General features: G+C 50.1%; 1 protein-coding gene across 1 annotated transcript in view; it reads right to left on the bottom strand.

Moving 5' to 3' along the window:
- PTBP3 (polypyrimidine tract binding protein 3) overlaps positions 1-27437 on the bottom strand; it is a 627347-nt gene that overhangs the window by 236877 nt on the left and 363033 nt on the right. The gene's annotated exons all lie outside the window — the stretch shown is intronic.

The raw sequence follows: 27437 nt of genomic DNA, 5'->3' as shown, positions 1-27437 counted from the left end.
AAGAATTCGATATCAGATTAACTGAGGTCAAAGAAAGCAACGTTCACCTAATTAGATACATGAATAAACAAGTTATTTACCTTCGGTAATGCCTTATCTGGTAGGCACATTAGCTGCAGATTTCCTACCTTACAATATTCCCCAGGAGTCAGACTGGATCCAGAACGTTTGACCAGTCCCATTGCTTGCCAGGAGGTAGAGTCATTCGCCTTTGCGTGGTGGCGGCATACGTGACGGAAGTGACATGTGTGGTGACTATATTGGCGCCACCCCAGCGCGCTGGCCTCAGTTTAATGACTATTTTACGCACTAGAAGCACAGACCTGGTCGACGCCGGAAAGGATGTCAAGCGATAATGGTCTGGCTCAGTCTTGGGAATCATGATGGGTTCGGCTGCACCAGGAAAGGGGCCACTGGAACAGTCCCCAGAGGAAGTCGTGACTGATACAGTTCCACCAATGGATCCAGAGGATCAAACTCACTGGCAGAAACCAAGTTGGAGTCTCTTCAAAACTAATGGTACCCAAAAATGAGGCTCATGGCCTCATAAAAGACTCAAAGTTGGGCGGGTCGCTCTGGAAAACTTGGGGACACGCAAAGCGGACACAGTCTCAGGCGCATGCTCTCCACAGAAAAAAATCAGGGGAGAAGGGCCTGGACTTGCAGAATCATTCCAACCTGTCGATCAATGAATGAGACAGACGTCAGGATGTCGAAGAACACTTTGGCTTCTTGTACCTCTTATGAGATTGACCTGAAGTAGTCCAGGATCGCAACAATGACCAGTACGAGCGACAGAGAGCAGTCCTGAGACCTCCCTTGTGTACAGGACACAGTGCAGAGTTGCGTGTCGAGCTTCCATAAGCTTCATGGCACGCTCATGAATGGCCTAGTCGTGGTCCTGCTCCAGGTACCACAGACATACCAAGTGGTGTTTGGCACAGACATCTGTCTGTTACAGGCACCACAAGGTTTAAAACCAGTGGGTATTTTGGGAGACGTACATACAAAATTTGGAATAAAGAAAAAGGCACATTGGTCCTCGAAGTTGACAAAAAGGTTGGTAAAACAAAATCAGTAAAAAAGTGACTGAGGTGAGCTTGATACATATCCACACTGATGACGTGGAAAAGAAGAAACTGAGTTCAGTGTGCTGGGTAGCACCTATATCAGCACCGTGCAGACTTTGTCACCTGCCAGCATGCAAGGGGACTGCTCAAAAAACTTCCCAGATCCAATTTGATGCCTGGGGAATATTCTAAGCCAAGGAATCTGCAGCTAGAAGTCTTTATCAGATAATACTCATTGCGTCAAATAAAGTTGGACAGAACAAACAGCACAAGTTACTTACCTTAGGTAACGATATATCTGTAAGAAACAGTAGTTAGTGTTAGATTCCTTACCTTAGAATATACCCAGGCGTCAGACTGGATCCGGAAAGTTTTCGTCAGCAGTACCCCTGCGCGTCGCTAGGCGTCATCTGCGGCTCCGCGACAGTCGTCTGCGTCGTGATTGCCGGGATGACGGAGGACTTAGACGCCGCCCTCGCGCGCTGACATCGGTTCTGTACATAACTTTCCGCGCAAGGAATGCAGAGCCATGATAGAAACCGACACTGGTGCCAAAAAACTAGGGCCCTGAAAGGGATGTCCTTAACCCTAGATATATGTTCGCAGAACGGGGAGGATGGGTGGGGCGGTAAGGAATCTAACACTACTGTTTCTTACAGCTATATCGTTACCGAAGGTAAGTAACTTGTGCATCTGAAAGAAACAGGTTAGTGTTAGATTCCTTACCTTAGAATAGAAACCCCAGCAATACCAACCCCGGTGGTGGGTCTGCAAACCAAGATCACACCAGAAAGTCTTGGAGGACGGAACGGCCGAAAAAGCCATCTCTCCGGACTTGGCTGTCCAGGCAGTAGTGCTTAGCAAACGTGTGCAGCGAGGTCCACATAGTTGCCTGACAGATGTCCTGCAAGAGGACTCCCTGACCCAGGGCAGTAGTAGCCGCCGTGGCCCGAGTGGAATGGGCATGTAGCCCCACAGGAGGCTCCTTTTTGGCCAAGCAGTATCACAACTTGATGCACAAATGACCCACTGAGAAATGGTCCGCTTGTGCACCGCCCGTCCCTTCTTAGCGCCCATGTAACCAACAAAGAGCTGGTCTTCCACCCAGAACTGGTATGTGTGATCTAGATAGGAGAGCGCACGTTTTGGGTCCAGACGGTGGAGCCTCTCTTCCTCCTTCTAAGGACGCGGAGGCGGATAGAAGGTGGCCAAGGTGATTGACTGCCCGATGTGAAAGGCAGGAAAGAAGGACGAGTCCTCAGAACAACCTTGTCCGGATGGACAGAGAGGAAAGGAGGTTTTGAAGATAGAGCCTGGAGCGCACTCACTCTCCTGGCAGAGGTGATGGCAACCAGAAATGCAGTCTTAAGAGTCAGAAGACGAAGTGGCACAAAGAGTGCGCAAATCAGATAAGTCAGTACAAGGTTCAAGTCCCACTGAGGCACCACAAAAGGGACCGGAGGGAACATGTGTGTGATGCCTTTCAAGAATCTATGAACAACAGGGAACTTGAAAAGAGAAGGCTGATCAGGAAGGCTTAAGTAGGCTGAAATGGCTGAGAGGTAGCCTTTGATAGTGCCCAGGGCAGAGCCCTGTTAGGCAAGAGACAGAAGGAAGAGGAGAACCTCTGAAAGGGGGGCAGAGAGTGGATCCACAGTCTTTGCTGTGCACTGCCAGAATCACATCACAGACTTCAGGAGGCAAGTCAAATGGCCCCAACTGTCGCAGCTCAATCTCCACGCATGGAGGTGGAGACTGGACAGGTTCGGGTGGAGGACAGTCCCCTGCTGCTGCGGTAGAAGGTCCTCCTGAAGAGGCAGACGAACCGGGGGATCGACTGACATGGTGAGTAGCTCGGATACCAGTATCTTCGTGCCCAGTCCGGAGCCACAAGGATTACTTGGGCAGAAGTGGTATAGGCGGAAAGGCGTACAACAGACCACAGGTCCACTCGCGGCGAAAAGTGTTGCCGAGCGAGTGCCGCCTTGGAAATTCCAACGCGCAGAACTGATGACATTGCGCGTTCTCTTCGGTGGCGAATAGATCTAACCAAGGCTCTCCCCACTGCTGAAAGAGACCTTGTGCCACATCAGAGTTCAGACGCCATTCGTGATCCATCATGCACCGGCGGCTGAGTTTGTCCGCCCTGGCGTTCAGGGAACCTGCCAGGTGTTGAACCACCAGGGTGACGCCCTGGTGTTCCAGCCATTGCCAGAGGCGCAGAGCCTTCTGGAAACGGGTCCACAACCCCACCCGCCCTGTTTGTTGCAGTACCACATGGCAGTGTTGTTGTTCCTGAACACCTGCACTACACTTCCCCGGACAGAGGGAAGGAATGCCTTCAGAGCACAGCTCCAGAAGGTTGATATGGAGCCGGGACTCCGCCGGAGACCAGAAGCCTCTGACCTCCCTCTCTCCCATGAGCCCCCCCCCCCCCCCCACATCCCAGGAGGGACGCATCTGTCAGCACTAGGTGCTCCGGTTGGGGTAGGGAGAGAGATCTGCTGCTGACCAAATTGCGGTTTGTGAGGTACCACTGCTGACTCGCAGTGCCCTCCGAGATCAGGACGTGGTTGGACAGGTTGCCCTGATGCTGTGCCCACTGAAACTTCAGGTCCCACTGCAGAGCCCGCATCCACCCCCTTGCATGATACACCAGAAGGCTGCAGGAGGCCATCAGCCCCAGGAGCCGCAGTGTCAACCTGACCGAGGCTCCGGATAAAGGCTGAAAGATCAGAATCAGAGCTGAATATCCCGAACCCGCTGTTCAGGGGGATAAACCCAAAACTGCGCTGAGTCCAGAACCACTCCGATGAAAAGGATCTTCTGAGAGGACACAGGTGTGACTTCGGCACGTTGATGGAGAACCCCAGCGAGTGCAGGAGGTCGGCTCTAGTCTGGAGGTGGGAGACTACTATCTGGGGGAACCCGTCTTTAACAACCAATCGTCGCGATAGGGGAAGACTGAAACCCTAATCTGCGCAGATGAGCTGCGACCACCGCCATCACTTTCATGAACACCCGTGGGGCACTGGTAAGGGCGAAGGGGAGCACAGTAAACTGAAAGAACTCGTGGCCTACCGTGAACCGCAGGTAACGCTGCTGGGCCGCTAGGACGGGGATGTGTAAATACGCGTCCTTTAAGTCCAACGCTACCATCCAGTCTTCTGGATCCAGGGCAGCTAGGACCTGAGCCAAAGTCAGCATCTTGAACTTCTCCTTCCAGAGGAAGCCGTTGACGCTCAGTAGGTCCAAGATAGGGTGTAGGCCTTCTTTGCCCTTCTTGGGTACCAGAAAGTAGTGGGAATAGGAACCACGTCCTATTTCTGGCCCAGGAACGTGCTCGATGGCCCCCTTGGCCAAGAGGGCTGTAACTTCCTCCTGCAGAAGTTGCAAGTGATCCCCAGACAAGGAGTGGTACGACGATGGCATGGCTGGAGGGGTCGCCTCGAAGGGGAGGGAGTAGCCCCTTCGCACGAATTGCAACACCCACCTGTCCGACGTGATGGTACGCCAGTGGGGGAGGTGATGGCGGACCCTGCCCCCCCACTGGAGACAAATGGGCCTGAAATGCCGGGCTAGGAGGGCTTAGAGGAGGATGCTGCAGGGGCGGGTGTGGACTGCCCCTGTTGGTGCCACCCGGTACCGCCACGACGGTAACCACGTCCACGACCGCGTTGAACCTGCGTCTGCGGTCTGTGGCTTGCTGGATGTGTGGGGGCGCCCCTTAATTGGCCACGAAAGGAGCGAAAAGCAGTTAGCTGGCGTTGGCCTAGGTCCAAGGACTTGGCCGTATCCCTGCCCAGGGAGTCTGTTGTGTCGAGTCCACACCGTATGGAGTGGCGTGCTGCATCCCGCCCTTCCGCAAGAGCTTGTGCCAGCTTTGCCCGGGCCTCCTCCGGGCACGGTGGCAGCACCTCCGCAACCGTATCCCACAGAGAGTGGGTGTAACGGCCCAAAAGGCAGGCTGTGTTTAAAGACCGCAACCCCAAACTCAGTGAGGAGAACAGTTTTTTCCCAAACTGATCTTACCTTTTTAATTCCCGATCCAGAGGAGCGGTCGGGAATGCGGTTTGGCAGGTAGAGGCCTGGATAACCAGGCTCTCGGGGTGTGGTGAACGGACAGGAAGCTAGCGTCACGCCGGGCGGTGGCATCGGGCCACGTTCTGATCCACAGGGAGGCCTGTGGAGGGCTTGGACCAGGTGCCCAGCAGAACGTCTGTGAGGGCTTCGTTGAACGGCAGTAGAGGCTCCAAGGAGCTTGCCTGCGATTTGAGCACCTCAGTGAGGAAGTTAGTCCTCACAGCCGTGACAGGGAGCTCAAGACCAAAGGTCTTGGCTGCCCTGTTCAACACCACGCTGTAAGCAGCCCCCTCCTCCGTAGCCACGGGGGAAGGAGAGAGGAATCCAGTGTCGGGCGAAGTGTCCAGACCACTGGCCTACCCTAGCTGGTCTGCCCAGTCCTGGCTCAACTGGCATTGCAGAGCCAGAGGGTCCTCAGACCACTCCCAGTCTCCTTCGTCATCCATCTCCTGATAGTCAGGGAAAAATGATGGAGCTGGGTCGTAGGTGAATCGCTCACACATCGGAGCCGGAGATGGGGCCAGGCGGTGCCGATCAGACGCTGGACCCAGACCTGGGCTGGGACTGGGTATGACGTCGTTCGTGGACAGCATCGTGGGCGACACCCTCGGGGTCGGCGCCAGCGGAGGAGTCAGAAGGTCGATTGCCGACGACCCGGATCTGGGCTCGGGGTCCTGCGTCCGAAGTAGACGACTGTGCCGAAGCAACCGATGGCGCCGGAGCAGACGGCCCGCTAGGACTCCCAGACGGACCTGCGGGGCCCGAAGGCACCTCAACAGGGTCCGACGGAGGGAACGGAGTCCTCATGGCCACGAGGAAGTCACGTATCTCCTCCGGCGTCGCGTGCAGCCCAGGGACCGGCGGGGATGGAGCTGGACGTGGCGCTTGCGGCTCTGGTGAAGCCCCGTGGGCGGTGTCGCCTGAACCCCTGCCCACGTTGCAAGAGCGTCGGAAGAGCGATGACGCCTCTTCGACTTCTTTTTCGAGTGCCTCGACTTACCTAGGGACTTGGAGCCCGACGAGTGGTGGTGACTCGTTGAGCGGCGATGACCGCGGCTCCGCGACCGGTCCCTCGACTTACTCCTCGACCTCGAGCAGCGCGGATCTGACTGCTGGAGATGGAGTCGCTTACAGGACCGCTTCAGTCTAGCCTTCAAGGTCAAGGCCCGGCAGTCGGGCACGACTTGTCATCGTGGTCGGCCCCGAGACAATAAATGCACCGACGGTGGGGGTCGGACACCGACATCAAGCGGGGACAGTCCTCGCAAGGTTTAAACCCAGGAATCCCTACTGGCACAGAGAGTCGAAGGTCGACTCGTGAAGTGATCAAAAAAGTTAGTCAAAAAATTACTAAGAGTACTGCTCTTCCCGGATCTGCGCTTGCTGGCGTGGAAAAAAGAAGAACGGACGTCAGCGCGCAAGGGCGGCGTCTAAGTACTCCGATGACGTCATCCCGGCGATCACGACGCCGACGATGGACGCGAAGCCGTAGACGACGTCTAGCGACGCGCAGGGGTACTGCTCACGAAAACTTCAAAGTGCTCGATCCTTAGATACAGTTACGGGTGTCGGTGACACCGCCAAAAGTCAAATTGCATATCTAGAGCGCTAGCTCCAAAGCGACAATTGATTTCTACTGCGATTCATTTGCACTGGGGGGTGAACTCTGATACCAGGTGGTATATCGTTTCAGTACTCAAAGACAGACCTTTTCACAGGAATACAACCTGAATATTTACAGGAATCGTTTGATTTACAAAACACTTTATGGAATACCAAGATATATATATTTGAATGTGATGTGTGTGCATGTTTGTCTCATCTTTAGCAGGGGGGTCATAGAGTGGTAGCTGGAATAGTCTATCCTTCTTCCCTTGTGTAGCCTACATACACACCCATACTGGTGGGTACCAGACCTCATTATCTTCCCCATGTAAAAAAATGCATACGTGAGGTTTTAATCATGGTGATGTTTAGATATTTTTCATTTATTCACAGTAACCAATCTTGAGTGTTATACAAAGGTCTGCTACTACGTAGAAAACTAGGTAGCATAGAGGAGGCTCAGATGACTTCCAATCATCCTTTACAAGGCTACCCATCACTGTTAATTTTCTTTACAGGTAGATAGGGCCTGCTATGTGGAAATAAGCAGGGTCTGTTATACTGGTTTAAGTTGAACCTATATCTTACAGAAACCTTTCCTTCTTTACAGGTCTCCCTCCCCGCTGTTCCCATCCTTTCCTTCCCCTGATTGACTCCCTTAATCTTCCGTGCCAGTTCGGAATTGAGGTTGTCAATAGGAGGACCCAATTGAGTAACAAGCCGATCCTGAGAGGCCTTCGAGGGACCGCGACACACAGATTACAAACAGATGTAAATTACAAGCGATAGTCTAAACACAGACAGCAATTCTTCAAATGATGTAAATCTACATTTGTCCAACATTCCTGTGGTAATTCTGTAGTTAAATTTAAATGCATTTTTAAAAATTAAGTACATTTAAGACCTTTAGATGAAGTGGTGGTTGGAACACACAAGTATTAACCAGTTTAAAGCTGTTTGGAATTGTTAGAGATGTCTTGCCTACAATAAGGTGGTTACAAATAGACCGCAGTTTTAAAAACAAGGATTGGCAACACCTACTAGGGGGATTAATTGAACAAAAAAATAAGCATTGGTAAAAGCAAATAGGTTTCGCCTGTGGGAGAGTTATTGGCTTTGTCAATTATTTCTAGCCATGTTGTTCAGTAGAATGCCTGCTGTGCAGCATGTCTCAAAGTAGTACAAAAATGTTTTTAAAAAAAGCGCTATGATGTGGCCAGTGCTTACTGCAAGTGGTCCATTTTCTTATTATGGGATTATGCTCTGCCTTCACATAAAAAAATAGTTAATCAAATTCAATTATTTTACGTTCAAGCTGAAGTTTGCGTTTTGGCCCAGCATAAAGACAGCAACAAAATGGCCATACAGAGCTGGGAGCGATGTGCCGTTTGCATCCTTGCAGCATCTTGACACCAGATGGCAAGACTTTTCTGCACTTTTCTTAAGGGGACAAGCAACTAAGAGGGAGGGCCGGTGGTGGACAGAGCAAGCTACAGGACAAGCAACTTGACTTTAGGGTTCAGGGGGAGGTGGAGGTAAATGCAGGCAAAGGTGACTTGAGGGTTCAGAGATGGGTAGAGGTAAAAGAAGGCGAGGGCGCCTTCATTGGATAATGGGATATGGAATTGCCTGTCATTGTACAGTACAGTATGATCTGTCATTTCATGGTATGGGCAGTTATCTTATTGTATATTATGGTATAGCCTAATATTGCATGGTGTGATATGGTTATTCTATATTATGGTATGTTATTGTGTGATACTGTACAGTATGATATAGGGAGGTATGTAATGGCCTATTATATTGTATATTATGGTAACAGTATGGTATGGCGAGTTTTTAAGGCATACAACCAATGGTCTGCTATTGTATAGTATGGTGAGGTATGCCATGGCATGTTATTGTATAGTATATATTGGTAGGAGTATAGTATAGAGTGTTATTGAGGCTTACAACCAATGAACTGCTAACAGCACACATACATATGAATTTAGGCAAGCACCAATATCACCAGTTGGTACAATTTGAAAACCTGTAACTTACTTTTGCTTTCCCAAATTAGGTAGGAAGGCAGCATTAAATGGAATGCTGCCAATACTAAGACAAAAATATAGGACAGACAAAACTAAATTGTAAATCATAAAACTTGAAAGTTTACAAGGCATACATTCACGGAAAACGTTTCAAACTGCCCTGGTGTTATAACCTCACAATCTTATATGCATCAGGGAGGAACAACATGAATTGTACTTAAGCTTGCGTCGACGCGTTTCGGTGGTTTTGCGTTTGATTCGGTACCACCTTTATCAAGACTGTAATTTTCGTTGTCTGTCATACAGTTGGATCCTCATAGGTCTCCTGTATGTTTGTTTAACGTGTCGTTTCTTATAAGTTGTAGTGGCTGTGATTCTCAGATAATCAAAAGATGCTTTTACCATCTGCGGACTATTATAGTCATTCCTATCCAATAACGATTGTGGAATTTAGTTCAGGTCCGTCGATCAGTGGACGTTTTTGTATAATTAGCCGACCGTTCTATCTGGCAAACGTCAGGGAGTGCTGCTAGGTCAATTCTGGGAATGGGCTAAGTGAGCCGTTCTACAGTGGAAATAGAAATTGGGAAAAAAACCAATATATATGGACCACTTGTTGTCAAAAAACGTTTGCTGTAGCCTTGCTTCACTACGGGTGTCTGTTCATTCGAAGAACAGACACCCGTAGTGAAGCAAGGCTACAGCAAAAACAGGGGATACGACTATCCGAAATACCCCGTTTTCAATTAGAACAAGGCAGCACACCGCGCCTTCTTAAACGTTTTTTGACAACAAGTGGTCCATATATATTGGTTTTTTTCCCAATTTCTATTTCCACTGTAGAACGGCTCACTTAGCCCATTCCCAGAATTGACCTAGCAGCACTCCCTGACGTTTGCCAGATAGAACGGTCGGCTAATTATACAAAAACGTCCACTGATCGACGGACCTGAACTAAATTCCACAATCGTTATTGGATAGGAATGACTATAATAGTCCGCAGATGGTAAAAGCATCTTTTGATTATCTGAGAATCACAGCCACTACAACTTATAAGAAACGACACGTTAAACAAACATACAGGAGACCTATGAGGATCCAACTGTATGACAGACAACGAAAATTACAGTCTTGATAAAGGTGGTACCGAATCAAACGCAAAACCACCGAAACGCGTCGACGCAAGCTTAAGTACAATTCATGTTGTTCCTCCCTGATGCATATAAGATTGTGAGGTTATAACACCAGGGCAGTTTGAAACGTTTTCCGTGAATGTATGCCTTGTAAACTTTCAAGTTTTATGATTTACAATTTAGTTTTGTCTGTCCTATATTTTTGTGCAGGTCACAAAAAGATATATCTGTTTTTAATTGTGTGTTTATACTATTTTACAAATGTATTGTATGCTTTTTTAATATTTCAATAAATTGTTATGTACTTTGAATGTTGTTTTTAATTTAAGGAGTAAAATTTCACTTTGTTATAGCTAATGTTCTAGCTTTTCGTGTATACTACCCAAGGGAATCTGTTTCTTACTTAGGTCTAAGACCCCAATTCCCTTGCTTGTTTCAAGGGGTTCCTCTCTATCTTTACAATACTAAGACAAGCCATAGACAAACGCACTCTTAGTGAATGCTGCAAGATTTAATGAATTATGTTACGTTGCGGCTTAGAAAACAATGGCTGGAGAAAAGCTGTGTACTGTAAAGTGTATTTTTAAAAATCTGAAAAACAAACGAGTAAGGCCCCCCGCCCCTTTCCCCCCTCTGAGTGGAGGCAGAGACAGAGGCAACACCAGCGAGGAGCAGAACATCCGAAGGGAGAGAAATCCTTCGCATTCCATAACACAATTCTTCGGATGCACTCCAACTCTTCCTTACCACACCGAGGCCTTTCCAGTAATGAGATCGAGAGACAGCTCAGGCTCAGCCAACGCAGCTCAAGCTGGAAGGGGCCCTTACTATTCCAGCGAGGTCTGCCAATGCCAGAGCTGCTCTGCTCGTCCCCACTCCCTCCGCAGCTCTCCTCTGTCCCGCTCCCCCACCCTCCCTCCGCAGCTCTCCTCTATCCGGCTCCCCCCCCCCCTCCGCCCGCAGCTCTCCACCGCCCGCAGCTCTCCTCTGTCCCGCTCCGGAGAGGGGTCGTTGGGTGACGATGTGCCGCTGTCCCTGGCTTTACCCCACCAGCCTCACACTCGTTCTTTTCATGTCGTATCTGCTGTATTTTGCTTTGTCATGTTGAGGGTCTGTGCGGCCCTAGGTACCTCCAGATGTCCCCTGTCAGGTGTGACAGTTACTAAACCTGCTCAAGTCACCATATGCTGGTAGCTGCAGTCCTTTATGCATAGGGAAATAATGGGCCGAGTGACACTACAAGTACCAGCATGCACGCGAACAAAGATGTCCGGTCTGTCAGAAGTTCCCGTTTCGAAACATTCCAGTCTGGGAGCACTGGGGTTAAGGGTGATACAAGAGGTGACTAGAAGGACAGACTGAAAACCAGGCTATAAAGATTGTGTGACCTGGCATACATTTAAAGACCATCACTCTAAATGTGACGTAATTACATAGTGGCAGATATGTCTGAATGAAAGACTTAGCCCCTCCTGTTTCCAAAGCCTTTTATTTCAATTATTCCAATAAAAGGGATCAACATTTGAAGACTTAAGACCGGACCAACCCTGCCTGACGTACTTGACGCACCCTGGGGTTTGTACTTCACCGTGTAATACGGCAGGCAGGTAAACGCCTTAGAAGTGAGACCGCACAGCTGGAAACGGTGGGAGCGGAGACATTCTAAACCACCAGACCTGTAGGGTGGAATCTCGTCAAAGATTGGCTCCAGCTTTCATCACCGTGAGGTCATCGAAAGCAGCACTTTTATTTGCGTCAGTCGTGTTGTGAAACCCAGATATGTTCATGTCTGTTTCCTCCTGTTCTGAGGCCAGCTGTGCACGGGGCGAGGTTCAAGCAGCAGGACGTGCTGGCACCGTGTACGTCATGGGAGGATGGACACAGCTTCCTTTATCGTAACATGTGTATTTTGTAAATCGCACGCTCTTTCAGAAGGGTATCTTGACGCTGATTAACAGATGTTTTATTGTTACCCAACTCGATGGTACTCATTTCATCGGCCTCCGAAGGATGAAAGACTGAGTGGACCCGCCGGGATTGAACCCACGCCCCTCCAGTGGACGCATTAGTCTCTCTGAGCCACCAGGCCCGGCTCCCATAGGTGCGGCAGGTGCAGTGGCACCGGGGCCCAGAGGCAAACCGTGCTTATTGTTGCATTTCACGATACAACCAGCGGCCGGGGCGCTTCCTTGCTCTGGGGCGCCGGACACACTGGCATTGCCCCTGCTTGGAACGGGCCTCCTTCGTACCACCTCGTCTGTCCGGCCCTGGAGTCCTCGCCTCGAGGATTCTGTCCACTTCTTGGCGCACGAGCCGAGCTAGATCTGATATGCAGTAGTGACAAAGTCGTACGCCCACTATCACAAGATGCGGCCTAGTCTGGGCACTGGGATTTCAGAGCGGGTTTATCGGCCTCAAACTCTGCCGCTGAAGCCCCTCCAGGGTCTGGGGTTCAGGGTCAGACGGCGGGGCCTCTATTTACACGCCGCTTTCACTGCCTCCCAGACGCCCTGCACACCCCCAGAGGCCGTGCAGGGGATACTAGGACGGTACAAGCTCACAGACGATGCCCTCGGGTACAGCCTGGCATGCGGACTGATGGCAATATCTTCATTTTACTGCTTTTGTTGCAGAAAAGTGTGTGTGGGGGGAGGGGGGATGATATTTTGGAATAGGGCAGCTCTTAGCTTCTGTGGATGCCTGCTCTGCCCTTCTGTGCCAACAACGAACCCCCAACGCCCTTGTAAATGAAAATGTGTAAATGTAAATGTGGGTGTACTTGTGAAGCGCACTGTGACTCCAAGGAGTATCCTGGCGCTGAAGACCGCTGGGGAACCCGTCCTGGTTTTCCCTGTGAGATGGTCCCGTTCTGGGTATCTCCAAGGTGAAACCAGGCATCCCTGGCGTCTGTGGGGGTGCATTGTAGAGATGAGGCAAGCTTAATGCCCAGAGTTGCCGAGTGTGTTCCCTGGTTAGAGTAGGCACTGAGGCGAGAATGATCAAGTCCGTTTGACCCTGGTCCACGACCCTGCCGCGTCGGGGATTGAACCCTGGTCCCGGGCCGTTCTCTGCTTACGGGTCTGCCACCTCTAACCAGTGAGCCACACCACTCCCTTCAGATGATCTCTGACCCCATCAGAACCCAGAGTACAGAGGGCGGTCTAGCTTGTACCTAGTTACCTGATGATTCCTGGAAGGTTTGTTGGCTGTAATATGGCTCGGCAGACGGCTGTTACCGCACAAAACAAGGGGTTTGAGACACTTTCTTAACGGGGATGACGTTGTTGCTGTGAATTAGTGTTTTTTCTAAACATAAAAATGGCGAGATCGAAAATGTGGACTTATTTATGTGAGTGGATTATTAAGCGCCAAAAACCATGAGCAGGTACCTTCGTGGCGCCAAGACAAGGAGAAGAGGATAAGTAAGGATAGGCAAGGGTGGAAGTGGGGGTCTGTGACAGCCTGGTTCTAGATCGCTTCAGGTGGGCGGGGGCCTGTGGCCTGCCTATTTCTAGTTCGCTTCAGTTGGCCTATGGAGGGTGTGTGTGCTTCAGCTGGCCTTTGGGGGCGGGGGTCAGCTTGGTTCTGGATCGCTTCAGGTGGGTGGGAGCATGTGTGCTGCCTGGTTCTAGATCGCTTCAGGTGGCGGGGGCCTGGTTCTAGATCGCTTCAGGTGGCCTATGGAGGGTGTGTGTGGGCTGCCTGGTTCTTTCACTCATTCATCCATCCACCCTTCACCCAGCCCTCCATCCTTTCACTCTTCCATTCCTCCGAACACCCTTTCACTCATCCTTTCATTCACCCATCCATTCTTTCACTTGTCAATAAATCCCGCCTTTCATCCATACAACCTCCCTTTCATTCATCCATCGACTCTCTCACTCATCCATTCTTACAGCCATTCTTTCACTCATCTATATTTACACTAATCCTTTTAATCATCCATCAATACTTTCAATCATCCACCCTTTCACTCCGTCCATCCATCCACCCATTCATTCTATCCATCAATCCATCTATCTGTCCATCTGCCGCTTCACTCATCCATTAATCCTTCAACACATCCATTCTTACGTTCTTCCTCCCACCCTTTCATGCAGTCCATCCAGCCACCCTTTTACTCATCCAACAATTCCATCACAGTGAGTGCAGAGTGCCGAGTAGTGAGTGCCAAGTAGTGAGTGCCGAGTAGTGAGTGCCGAGTAGTGAGTGCCGAGTAGTGAGTGCCGAGTAGTGAGTGCCGAGTAGTGAGTGCCGAGTAGTGAGTGCCGAGTAGTGAGTGCCGAGTAGTGAGTGCAGAGTAGTGAGTGCAGAGTAGTGAGTGCAGAGTAGTGAGTGCAGAGTGCAGAGTAGTGAGTGCAGAGTAGTGAGTGCAGAGTAGTGAGTGCTTTTGAGTGCAGAGTGCTGTGTGCTTTTGAGTGCAGAGTGCTTTTGAGTGCAGAGTGCTGTGTGCTTTTGAGTGCAGAGTGCTGTGTGCTTTTGAGTGCAGAGTGCTGTGTGCTTTTGAGTGCAGAGTGCTGTGTGCTGTTGAGTGCAGAGTGCTGTGTGCTGTTGAGTGCAAAGTGTTGAGTGCAGAGTGCTGTGTATTGGCAATGTAAATGACAATGCCATTTATGATTTAAAGAAAAAAAAGAAATGTCATGAGCAATGCCAATAGCTCTACCTTTAATGATGCCGAGACCATTGCATTGTAAATGCTTGTTGCTTATTACTGCATCTGGTTTTGAAATCACTGTGGTTTTTAAATCACTGCCACGCTACATATGCAAATCCACTGCTAAACCAGTGTGTTGTGGGGGTGGGAACGAGCAGCCCACGGGTCCATAGCTAGGGCAAAGGTTGTGCCAGTCCTGCTACCCAGTCCATTGCACCCAAATGCGGCAGTCCTAATGAACCAGATTACAAGGTAGGTGGTCAAAAGCCTTGAAGGGAGAAGTTGAGTTGATTGTTGTCATTTGGGCCGGCGCAGGAGATGCCAGCAGAGGCTATGGAACTATTCACATAGGCATTTTAGCAAACACAGATTTACAGCCAAAAATCTAATAATTTACCCCTGTCAGGAATTCACAGAAGGATTAATGACCAGTATAATGGTAAATGTTGTTTCCACTGTGGAATGCTCCATTCAACACCAAACCATGTAATTCCTCTCATCACAATTACACCACAGCACATAAATCCAATCCACACCAAAGAACTCCACATCATGCCACACAATTCAACAATACAACACGTAATTAAACTCCACTACCTTTCACTTCACAACACAAAAAAAGTTCCACAATTCCACTCCATGACATAAAATCCCACTCCACATAATGCCAGTACAATCAACACCATATAATTACTATCCATATATTTTCAATGCACACCATGCCACATAATTCCACTTCAAAATTCCACTCCAAATCACACCGGTCCACAATTAACAATTCCAATCCAACTCACCTATTTCTACTCCAAAACACATGGGTAAGAGGCTCTGTCATTTACAACGCTAATTGCTCTAAATCTCGCAAAAGCGAGACCTATTGGCTTTTCCAATGATTGCCTGCTTATTGACATCAGTCAACTATATTGTTGACTAATAACACTGGGATCAGTGAGCCTGATTATGATCCAGTATATGATTGCAAGGGTCCATATATAGGTTTCTAACATTTCAATACTTCGTCCTGAAGACGGTCCCATGTATTTCTTGACAACAGCCGATCGAAACATCAACACTGCAATTACCACAATCATTATAAATTGATATGAATTTGTTTTTACTCAAAATAATGTGCGTTTTAAAAGAAGAGTATTATATTATTGGGTGATTCCCACGGTACACTAGATTTTTCATATTTTTTTTTAACTGTTTCCAAGTGCGATTGAATCTAATGTATCTGACCCAGTTTTCTTTTTTACTTTTATTTTAATATAATAAATTGTACGTAATAGAGATTGATATACAAGTATGCCTTGTATTTGTCAAGACTAATTCTCTTAAAAATATGTTTGTGTTTATTTAAGTTTAGCAGATATTTGTTTTTAATGTATTTTAAATAGAACATTCTCCTTCAGGAGATGATCCCTGGTTTAGCATGTCACAAGTTGGGGGATGAAATTCCTTACCCAGGCAGTTGGTTGAAGTATATTGCCTGCGGTCCTGGGGCATTGGGAGGGGGATTACGGGTGACTATCCAAACACTAAAGTGAGGGAGGGGCAATGTAGGGTTACCCCTAAAAATTCAACAAGGGCCTTGTTGGTAAAGGCTGCTGATTAGTCATTCCTGAGCAAGGTCATTTGGTAGATAGTAGGTGCTGGGGCAGGACTGTAGTTTGTTGTTCAAGGTGAGGAAGTTTCAAGGCCTGCTCTTTTCTCTGTCCCAAATTACTGCTTCGTGAAAGCTGATGACAGACATGTGTAGAGAAACAACATTTCATTGTTCACTTGGTTTGGATACCGTCCAGAAGGAGAAGCCCAGCAAATTCCGGGCATGATGAAGAACCAGAAAAAGTATTAAACTGCAAAGGAGAAAACTCGGTAGTGACCTTGTGGAAAAGGAGGCCCCTGGTCTCCTTGAGTGGTTCTTCTTGAAAACTGCACAAAGGCTTTGAAATTGCTAAGAATGGTGGGTTATCAGCATCATGCTGTGTGCCAGAGAGAAAGATGCTGCTGCTGCCAACTATGATGTTTGTATCGGATATTCCTGGTCATTGAAGCACAACCACTGACCGGTCTGGAGTTCGCAACTATCCACCCAAGCGTCACTTCTGCACCCAACCTGTAAAAGATATGCGCTACCATGTGAGCCTATCAAACTGATCTTGCCCAAAAGTGAAGTTTGAGGTGAGGTCATTGCTGCCACAACCTCAAGGACAAGACATTTGCCAGGCAAACCGGAAATATTAAAAGTGAACTGAACTGGTGTGCTCACCGAAACTTTGTGGTGCTTTTCAGTGAACTACTACTGTGCATGCCTAATCTAGTAGGAAACACCAGGGTTTGTAAACACTAGGAAACTCAGACAGAAGTACTAAGTGGGTGTGTAGCACCTCACTGAAGACTGCAACAAGGTTTGTAGCAGAGTACTTTAATTCAGCTGTCCTGTGGTATATTTTGTTGTGTGTATAATGTACTTTCTTTAAACTAAATAAAATGAGCTTGGATTTACAATACTTAGTGTCCGTTTGTTGACAATTGAGGTCTGAGATCTTGTTGACTCTCCACCCCCACAATACCTCCCTGAGAAGCGTTTGACTGCTCGCCCTCGCTACTGCTGAGTGTCAAGTGAGCAAAGGGTTTACTTGGCCCACTTTGCAGAGTCACAGTCAGTCAGACATTCAGGACACCAGCTGCAAACCAATCAACTTCGGTCAAGGACCATTGTTTTTGATACCGCAAACCACCTCAAGCACCACCTTTGAGGACTAGTTGGCCCAGTCTGCCCTGTGGCTCATACACTCACAAAATGGCATCATCTGATTAAGTTTTTGTATCATTAGAACATCCACAGCTCTTTCATATAAATGCTGCAATACAATACAATAACAGAAAGGTACTGAGGTGTGAATTAGCTGAATTGAGTTTTTATGCAGTGAGCAATAACCAGCCTGGTCATGAGCAAAATTAAGGGCAGGTGTAAAAAAGTCTGTTCGGCAGGGCTAGCATCTCAGTTGGCATGTAATAAGGATAATGTTACTTACCCGGTGAGCATCTGTTCTTGGCATGTAGAGCTGTAGATTAAAATGCTTTGCATGCTCCTGCCATCTAGTGTTGGGTCCGGATATTTTCAAGTTGTTTTTCTTCGAAGAAGTCTTTTCAGTCACGAGGTAGGGGACTCCTTTCGGTGATAGTGCACATGGGCATCAACTCTATTGTTAAATTGTTAATATATATATATATATATATATATATATATATATATATATATATATATATATATATATATATATATATATATATATATATATATACACACACACATATATATATATATATATATATATATATATACATATATACATATACATATATATATACATACATACATACACATACACTGAAAAAAACATAGGTTTCACACCAGTTATAGTTAGCTGGAAATTTTACTGACATAAAACCATTGAAATTCCCACGTTATAGTTAGTTGGACTCACTATAACTTGAACGCCTGCAATGCACTGCTGATGACGTCACATATTACATCACTCATGACATGGTCAGTGACATCACTCATAACAGGCCATGTGGGTGATTTTGTATAAATTTGCAAAACAAACAAGGGACTATTGTTTGTATACCGTGACCAGGGACTGGAAAAGTCTGAAACGCGTAGGGTGGGAGAAACCTACAGAAAATAAAGCACTAAAAACCAACTTGAAGTGGTGCACGGCGTCTTCTTTACTGAGGATCTTGATTTAAAAAAAAATATATATGTATTAGGTGTAATTATGAATTGATTGGTCTATGTATATTTATCTATTTATTGCTGATGATGGTCGGTATTTTACAAATGGAAATTTATTCATTTATTGATTGATATGAATTTCAGAATCCATATTTAAACATGCGTTACTTTGCACATTAACTGTAGCTGGACTGTACAATCATGGTACTTTACCGATATCACCCTAAACCCCCTTATAAGTGGCTTTCCGGGAGGTCATATGATATTGTTTTCTTGCACTTTATCTCCATGCCTTGGGGATTGTAATTAAAGGAACATTCCAAACGTATGGGGCTCCATACCGTTCCACCCGTGAATACACCCAGGGATGTAAAGAAAATGTTTTGCTGCTATAATTGAATGATATATATTCATTACGAACATCAGGAGTCATGCTGCACCAAGACTCAATAATAATGAATTCATTTATTTTAAATCACGTTTAATATTGTTTCTCACCTTCACAATACTTAGGCATTGTATGTTTTTTTACTGATGCGCACAATTTAATTTATTTCATTTGGCTGACTGCATATTGAATGCATTATTCATACATAAACACATTGTATTGAAAAGAACAGGTCATTGTAGTTCACAAACAAGGATTTTCTTCATGTCTATGTATTTTGTAGGCAAAGACTTGCAATGTCATCAGTTTATAAACCAATGCCGTAAACTTACCTGTGTCATGTGATCAAGCGCTCTGTGTAGCGCGAAACGTGTCATGATGGCTGGGAAAACTAACACCGATTAAATCACTTTGCACCGAATTTGGGTCCGTGTCCGTGTTTTCAAGTAGAGTGAAGCCTGCCTTGCTGCCGGATTACCTTTGGAATGTATATATATATATATATATATATATATATATATATATATATATATATATATATATATATATTAATAAAACATCATAAATATACATATACATATAAATATAATATATATATAAATAGACATAAAGAAGGGGGGGCGTGGCCAGCCGGGCAACATGGCGGGCGCAACTTGCTAGAGCTCCGCTGGCGAGGCCCCGAATTATCCTGAATTTCCCCTTATAGTGTGGTGGGCACCCGCCAACGGGGAGCGGAGGAGCTGCGCGACTGCCTGGGGACCCCGCCAGTATAACCGGTAAAGTGCGGAAGGACCGGGGCACCGAGAGCCCGCTACCGAGGGGGAACTACTGACGGGCCACTGTAAAGGGCGCGAAGCCAGGCCGAGCCCCGTAGCGGAGGGGGCCTGCTGCAGCTGGTGAGGAGGAGTTTTGCCCGTGGTGGCAAATCGAAGAGAACACCTGGGGAGTGCCGCGGCAGCCCCGGACTACCTGCTGGAGGCGCCAACTAGTTAGCGGAAGATCCCCAACGGTGCCTGAGCGAGGACTGGACGGCGAGCCGCCATTTCATGACCAACGGCACCAGCCTCTGTGGAGTGGGAGCACGCCCTGGCTGTTGGCGAGTCCTGGAAACAGCCGCTGGAAAGTCGGGCACCCGATCCGCTGCCGTTTGCGGGTAGAGGTGACACCCTGCAGCGCCTGACGACCGGGGGAAGCAGAGAGTCGCCGAGAGAGCCGGGGGCGAGAGGACACAGAGCCACCCGACCCTGTCGCAAGGTGTCCAGAAAACGGGCGGAAGGAACGATGTGCCGAGAGCCCGATACAGAGGGGGAGCTCCTGGCGGGATACTGCAAGGAGCGCGAAGCCCGGCCGAGCCCTGTAGTGCAGAGAGCCTGCCGTTGCTGGTGAGGAGCCCTGCGCGCGGCAGTGAATCAAGGAGAACGCCCGGGGAGTACCGGAGCAGCCCCGGGCCACCTGCTGGGGCATTGACTAATCTGTGGAAAGGCGCCGCACGGTGTCCGAGCGGGGACTGGACGGTGAGCTGCCATTTTGCGGATATCTGCGCCTGCCTGCGCTGCGAGAGCCCGCTCCTGATTGCTGGCGGGCCCGGGAAGCAGCTGCCGGGAAGTCAGGCACCCGATCCGCTGCCGATTTCGGGAGGAGGCGGCACCCTGCAGCGCCCAACGACCGGAGGAAGCAGAAAGCCCCCATGGTGAGCTGAGAGAGCCAGGAGTGAGAGAGCAAGGAGCCGCCCGACCCGCCGCGAGGCGTCCAGAGCTGTGGGACTGACAAAGAGAGGCAGCCGAGGCCCTAGAGGTGAGCAGTGGAGCCCCGGAGGGGGGGGCACTGAGGCGACGCCCTGGCCTGGTGTGTGGGTCGGTGTGGAAACGAAGGCTAGGACCGGCGGAGGGGATCTCCGCAGCCTCTGGGGGACATAGTGGACTGCCAGGGCCCTGATGAGAGCATAGTCAGGGCGCCCAAGACTGAGAAACACTTGCCTGGCACCTGGCGGTGTGACTGCGGCGCTACCCCTGCTCGGGAGCCATTTTCAGTGCTCATGAGGGCGACCAACGGAGAGAAACCCCCCCTCCCGCGTGGCGCAGCATGCGGCAGACGGTCTGAAAGCGACATCGGGGGCGGACTGCAGTGGCAAAGGAGCCTGGCTGGCCCTGGGTCCGCCTGGCGCTACGTAGGTACGAGTCATCAGTAGCGAGCAGGCTCGTCCATAGCTCCTGACACCCAAACGCCGGGACCCTAGGCCCCACGTTGGGGCGGACCACACAGTAGTCTGAGGGCATTATCTGCTTACACTGCTCATTGCAAGAGCTTGAACAACACCCCTGCAGGCATAGACTGAGATCCCTTGGGAACTGTGTGTGACGATTGGCGATCAGCGCCTGCTGGCGGGAGAAAGTGGCCGCACGTAAAGGAATTCTGGTGAAGTGGACCACCGCTAGACGCCCAGCTGGAGCCTGGCTGACGAGGCCCCGCTCCACAGCGACCACACCCTATCGCTGAGCAGCCTAGAGCGCGGATGCCCACGGCACAGCAACTTGCTATGGGTAGACTGAAGGACAAAGCGCTGCTGCGACAGCAAGAGGCGAGTGGACAGGATGCGACGCAGGACCAGCGGCGGGCATCCATGGACTCCGCAGCCGCATTAGCGGCAAAGATAGACACAGTTCTAGCGGCAGTGGAACGCGTAGGGGCGACTCTAGAGCAAACGAAGATGTCGCTGGAGGGGCGGATTGACAAGGTGACATCCGATTTCACACTGCTGCACGCCGACCACCGCAAACTGACGGAGACCGTCACAGAACAGCGCCAAATAGTTCAGGAAATCCAGCCTGTGGTACGCAGTCACGCAGCGGCACTGCAAGACCTGATAGACAGAGTCCATGAGCTGGAGGACCGCGCTGAGGATGCTGAAGGGCGCTCTCGGCACAACAACGTCCGGGTAGTAGGCCTGCCGGAGGGAGAAGAGGGGGCGGCGCCAGAACGATACACTGAGACGTGGCTCAGGGCGATCCTGCCACCTGGAGTACTTTCCTCGCAATTCGTGGTGGAACGGGCGCACAGAGTGCCTGCGCAGGCCTGGAGGGTGGGAGACAGACCTCGTCCCTTCCTCTTCAAACTCCTCAACTATAGAGACCGGGACACGGTGCTCCGGGAAACTCGGAAGCTGAGCGACCTGCAAGTGGGCAATAATCGAGTAATGCTTTTCCCGGACTATACAGTGGCGACACAAAAGAGACGGGGCTCGTACTTGGCAGTGAAGAAACAACTCAAGGACCTGGACCTGCCCTACTCACTACTCTTCCCCTCGCGGCTGCGCGTAGTGGCAAAGGAGGGCACGAGCTTCTTCGACACCCCAGCGGACGTCTGGGACTGGCTGGAGGAGACCGGGCAGTGGTCAGGGACGAGGCAGACGACCCAGGAGGGCGGCGGATGGCAAGAACAATGCTTCAGGAGGAGGAGGAGATGGAGAGGAGCCAAACGGGGGACAGGCGGCGCCCAGCCCGGAGAAAATACGACAAGAGCGACAGGAGGCATTGGAGGCGGTGGCCACGCTGGGTACGGGGATGGGCCACGGAGGGCCGGATCACGGCCGACATGGAGGCGGGGTCAACGGGTCCTCTTCGCCGTCCACTGCACTGTCGGATGACAATTTGCCGCCGGAGGTGACACCCCAGACAGCGGACTACATAGTGTGAGACGCGACGGAATCATGCTGAACTGCTGTATGGCTGATGTCATCAAGCACAGAGACACTGTATCCTTTGTAAGACTATGGTATCACACGGATTGGTAACTTTGCTGGCCTGCTGGCCAAAGTACACAGACATAGCAGCAGCATAAGCCAAAACGCTACAGGTGCGCGGACAGACTGCTCAGCTGGGTCACAAACGCAAGCGCGGCTGCACAGGGAATCACTGGTGGGCGGCTCACATGGGTCGGTACGCTCCGCCGTTGGTGGCGGCCCACATACACCTCAACTGCGTTGGGGCTCTGCTAGGGGAGTTCACTGACAGCACCACCGACTGCGCGTTCCCCCACACGCAGACACGTTGCGTTCTCAGTACACTAGGCAGTTGCTACACACTGCGCTCTCAATAAGCTAAGTCTTAGTTTGGTTGAACAGTTTGGACGCGTCCCTCGTTGGGGATACGCCCATAAAGTTATGAAGTGAACCACAGTTCCTACGTTTCAGATGCAGTCATCAGTGCCTCCTGACAGAGAATCCGTCCCCAGACTTCCCGCGGTGCGCCCCCACCCCCCACCCCCTGGGCGAACACAGCACAGCACCACACATGGCATGCACCAATATGACCTGGAATATCCGGGGCATGCACACCCCATCGCGCCGGTACTCTGTTTTTGCGTATATGCAGCGTCACCACACTGGGATCGCGCTCCTACAAGAAACACACATGTCTCAGTGGAGCTAGAGAGGCTCCGTAGACGATGGAGGGGACAAATTTATTGTACGACTTACTCAGCACACGCGCGAGGCACTCTGATCTGGGTAAAGGCAGGGGTCCCCTTTCAACACACGGACACGCAGGTAGATGCGGAAGGGCGATACACATTAGTGAGGGGGAGGCTTAACGGACAAGACATACTGCTGGGGTCCATCTATGCCCCCAACACGGAGAAGCCTGCCTTCCTGGCGTCTCTCAATCAAGTCCTTCAGCAATACGCGGGTCTGCCATGGTTACTGGGGGGCGACTACAACATGGTACTGGACACGCAGCTAGATCGCTCATATCCGCCCCTGCGCGCAGCAGCTGCGGCCTCACTGGCACAGGCGTTTGGAGATTGGCTGACACACTGGGACGTCCAGGACCTTTGGCGAGCGCAACACCCCACAGACAAGCTATACTCCTACTACTCGCCGGTACATGGCCTGCATGTTAGACTGGATAGGATAGTGGGCTCTCAGTCCTTGCTCCCGCTCATAACCAAGTCGGAATACTTAGGCAGGACACACTCCGACCATAACCCCCTGTTGTTCCAAATTAGCTGAGCGGCTGACAGGCCACCGGTGCCCACATGGCGACTGCAGGCGGCTGTGCTAGAGGATGCGGAGTTCAGGTCGTCCCTGGGTGGCGCCATTCTCTCCTACTTTGAAGACAACAAGGGCACGGCGAGTGACCCTTTGGCGGAGTGGGATGCCCATAAGGCAACCATCCGGGGGCACTGCATAGGAACCACGTGGAACATCCGAGCGCAGTTATCAGTGTCCCTGACCCGCATAGAATCCGAACTGCAGCAGTATGAACGGGAGGGAGAGGGTAAGGGTAGGCAGGCGCTTGAATTGGAGGGATTACGGAGTGAGCATGCGGTCCTAATAGAACGATTACGGCGCCATAACTATGCGGCACATACGGCCTGGACGCATGCGAAAGCAGACAGAGCTGGTCGTTTACTCGCCTGGCTGATACAGGCCACGGAGCGCAGGGTGCCAATAGGGGCCATTCGGCTAGAAAATGGCACTGTGGTATACACGCAGCGCGAAATACACAGGGCGTTCACGGAACACTACCGAGACCTTTACAAAGCCCGGGGCACTGGTCGAGAAGGCGCGGTGGCTACCTTCTTGGGGATGGTCACATTACCCACAGTAGCTGCAGCACAGAGGCAGGATTTGCTCAGGTGTGGCAAGCAGAAGATCGACCTTCTCCTTGTGGCACCAGACACAAAACGGTTTCCATTTCAGTTTATAGGTCTTGACTGTGGAAGGAGCGCGTGCATGAGCAAGTACCTCTCTGCACTCAGGAGCAATATTCAGATGTGCAAACTCATTGTGCTCAGGTTCCAAGCGTGAAGCTGGAGAGAGCCCGGACCCGGATGGCAAATCTGGCCCTGGCTCATGGTGAGTAGATGAGGCAGGGGATGAAGAAGAATCCTATCGCACAGGGAAAACAGAAGAAGATCCATGAACCACTGGTGACGCAGCCACCTGGGCGCAATCAAGAGTATGTGACACGGCTGAAGTCTCATCTTGTGCAGTAGGCATGGAATCTGAGAGATTGGCGGAAAAGCGGAAACAAATTTGTTCGACCAGTTGATCGAAAACGCATTGCCGCTCGATCCGCTGTGGGGATGCCGACTTGCGAAGAGTAGGCATTTGCGGTTGAGTGGAGTCGCACACAGATCCAGCTCGGCTGGCCCCTCAAGCAAAACACATACTCCAGAGTCGGTTGATGGAGTTCCTACTCATGATTGTCCATAACCGATCTGCTGAGAGAGTCGGCAAGGGCGTTGGAGGCACCCGGTACGTGAACTGCTGTTAGCTTGACTATGATAAATCGCCCATTTCCAGATCTGTTGTGCCTGTCTGGATAGCAGTCGAGATCGCGTACCCCCTTGCTTGTTGAGGTAGTGCATACTGGTGGTGTTATCCGTACGCACCAGCAGCGACTTCCCTTCCACCACCAGCCGGAAAGATTTTAGGGCAAGGAAGATAGCCAAGAGTTCCAGGCGGTTTATGTGCCGCATGCATTGATCTGCCGTCCATTTGCCCTTGACTGGCAACCCTTCGAGGTGTGCACCCCAACCCTCTAAGGATGCGTCCGTCGTAAGGGTAAGCGTGGGGTCTGTGTCCTGGAACGGCCGCCCAGTTGCGATGTTTGGAAGGTGAGCCCACCATTCCAATGCGTCCTGTATGCGGGCGGGTCAGGCAGACTGTCGTTGAACGACCCTGAGACTTGCCGCCATTGTTTGTCCAAATCCTCTTGGAAGGCTCTCATGTGTAGCTTGCAATTGGGGATCAGCTATATGCAGGATGATGCCATGCCCAAAAAGGATTTTAACATCCGGACAGAGCGGACCTTCTTGAGCGTAGAAGAGCCACCATCTTGACAATGCGATCTTGTCGTTCCTGCGAAACAAACACCTTCACCAGACAAGAGTCTATTAATGCCCCTAGAAAGATCCTTTGTTGTGCTGGGCGGACATGTGATTTCTCAGGGTTGATAGAAAGATCCAAGGCGTGAAAGACGGATAGGCAAGTCTGAGTGTGTTGTCGTGCTGCATGAAAGGTTTGAGCCTTTATCAGGCAGTCGTCTAAATAAGAGTAGAATTGTATACCCTGTAGGCGTAGAAAAGCTGCAACCGGAGCCATGATCTTTGTGAATACTCTCAGAGCGGAACGAAGGCCGAAAGGTAAAACTTTGAATTTGAAGTGTTTCGATCCCACTGTGAAGCGAAGGTACTTCCTGTGTCTGTGATGAATTGGCACATGAAAGTATGCGTCTTGGAGGTCGATTGTGGAGAGGAACTCTCCGGGATTCAGGAACTGTAACATTTCCAGCAAGGTCAGCATCCGAAATGTTTGGGATTTGATGAACTTGTTGCGCCACTCTCCTGATTTCTTCTAGATAAGGAAAAAGCGGGAATAAAAGCCCTTGCCTTGTAATCGAGGAACCATTTCGACAGCCCCTTTCTTTATCATAACTGCGACCTGCGCAAACAGTTCCTTCAAATGTGCTGGGGGAGGGCCAGAGGGTGGGAGGAAATTAGAGAAATTCAAGAGCGTGGCCCTTTAAGATGACATCCAAGACCCAACGATCTGAAGTTATTTTTGACCAATTGTAGAAGTGTTGGGAGATTCGACCTCCAATTTTCAGAGCAGGAGAACACTTGATCCGTGGAAAGTCACTGTTTTTTAGAGGTAGCACCTCCTCTGTAGGTGCTTTTCCTTCGATAAGGCCTGGAATCGGATTGCCTATTCTGAGTTTCATAGGAGTAGCGCTGCTTGTTTTCACCATAAGAGCGGTACTGGGAGGAGCCACGAAAATTGGAGGAAATACCTCTGCCACGTGCTCCACGAAAGGGCCGCTTCCGGTACTGGAGAGAACCCAGGGCACGAGCAGTGTCCGTGTCATTCTTGATGGACTCTAAGGCGTCGTCCACATGCTTGCCGAAGAGGGACTCTCCATCAAAAGGCAAGTCGAGCACTCATGCCTGCACTTCAGGCCGAAAAGCCGTAGCCTTAAGCCAGCCCTGCCTCCTTAAGACTGCAGCACCTGCGAGCTGTCTGAAACCTGTAGAGGAAATATCAATTGCACAGTCTATAATTTCAGAGGAGATTTTCTCTCCCTCATGCACGATCTTATGGGCTTCAGCCCTGGAGGATTCCGGAATCAGGTCAACCAAAGCCGGGATCTCTGACCACATCTGACGGCCATAGTGGTGAATTTCTTTCCAATGGTATCCAGGCGGTGACCCTCCTGATCCGGTGGCGAAGTTAACGGAGTTGCCGGGTTACGCGACTTCTTAACAGAGTCAGCCTTTGGTTGTGACACAAGGCATGCCGGTGAATCCACAGGCGCCTTATACTTCTTGTCAAGGCACGGAAGTACAGCCGGGATGGAGTTAGGCCGTTCCATTAGTTTAAGTCCCTCCTGCCATATAAAGTCAATTATTGGAATGGTATGGACTTGCTTCAAAGGTTGATCCTTGAAGTCATAAAGGAAACAGTGTTGTTTGACGACCATGGGCAAATGAAAACGCTTTGTGGCTCTCACCATCAAGTTGTGGAAACCCCCAATGTCCACTCGGGGAGAAGCCAAGGGAGAAGCAGGAGGAGGAGACTGGGTCTGGGCCAGATAGTTGTCCCAATCTACAAGGACAGCGTCGTCGTCGTGGTCCGCATCATTGTGGACATCATCCTCAACAGTACCAGGATCAGGAAGAACTGGTTATCTTGGCTGAGCAACAGGAAGTGGCTGTCGTGCTTGAAGAGG

This window comes from Lissotriton vulgaris, chromosome 3_1, assembly GCF_964263255.1.
Source record: "Lissotriton vulgaris chromosome 3_1, aLisVul1.2, whole genome shotgun sequence".
NCBI lineage: Eukaryota > Metazoa > Chordata > Amphibia > Caudata > Salamandridae > Lissotriton > Lissotriton vulgaris.
The sequence above is the reverse complement of the archived record's forward strand: the minus strand, read 5'-3'. Positions and strand labels throughout refer to the sequence as shown.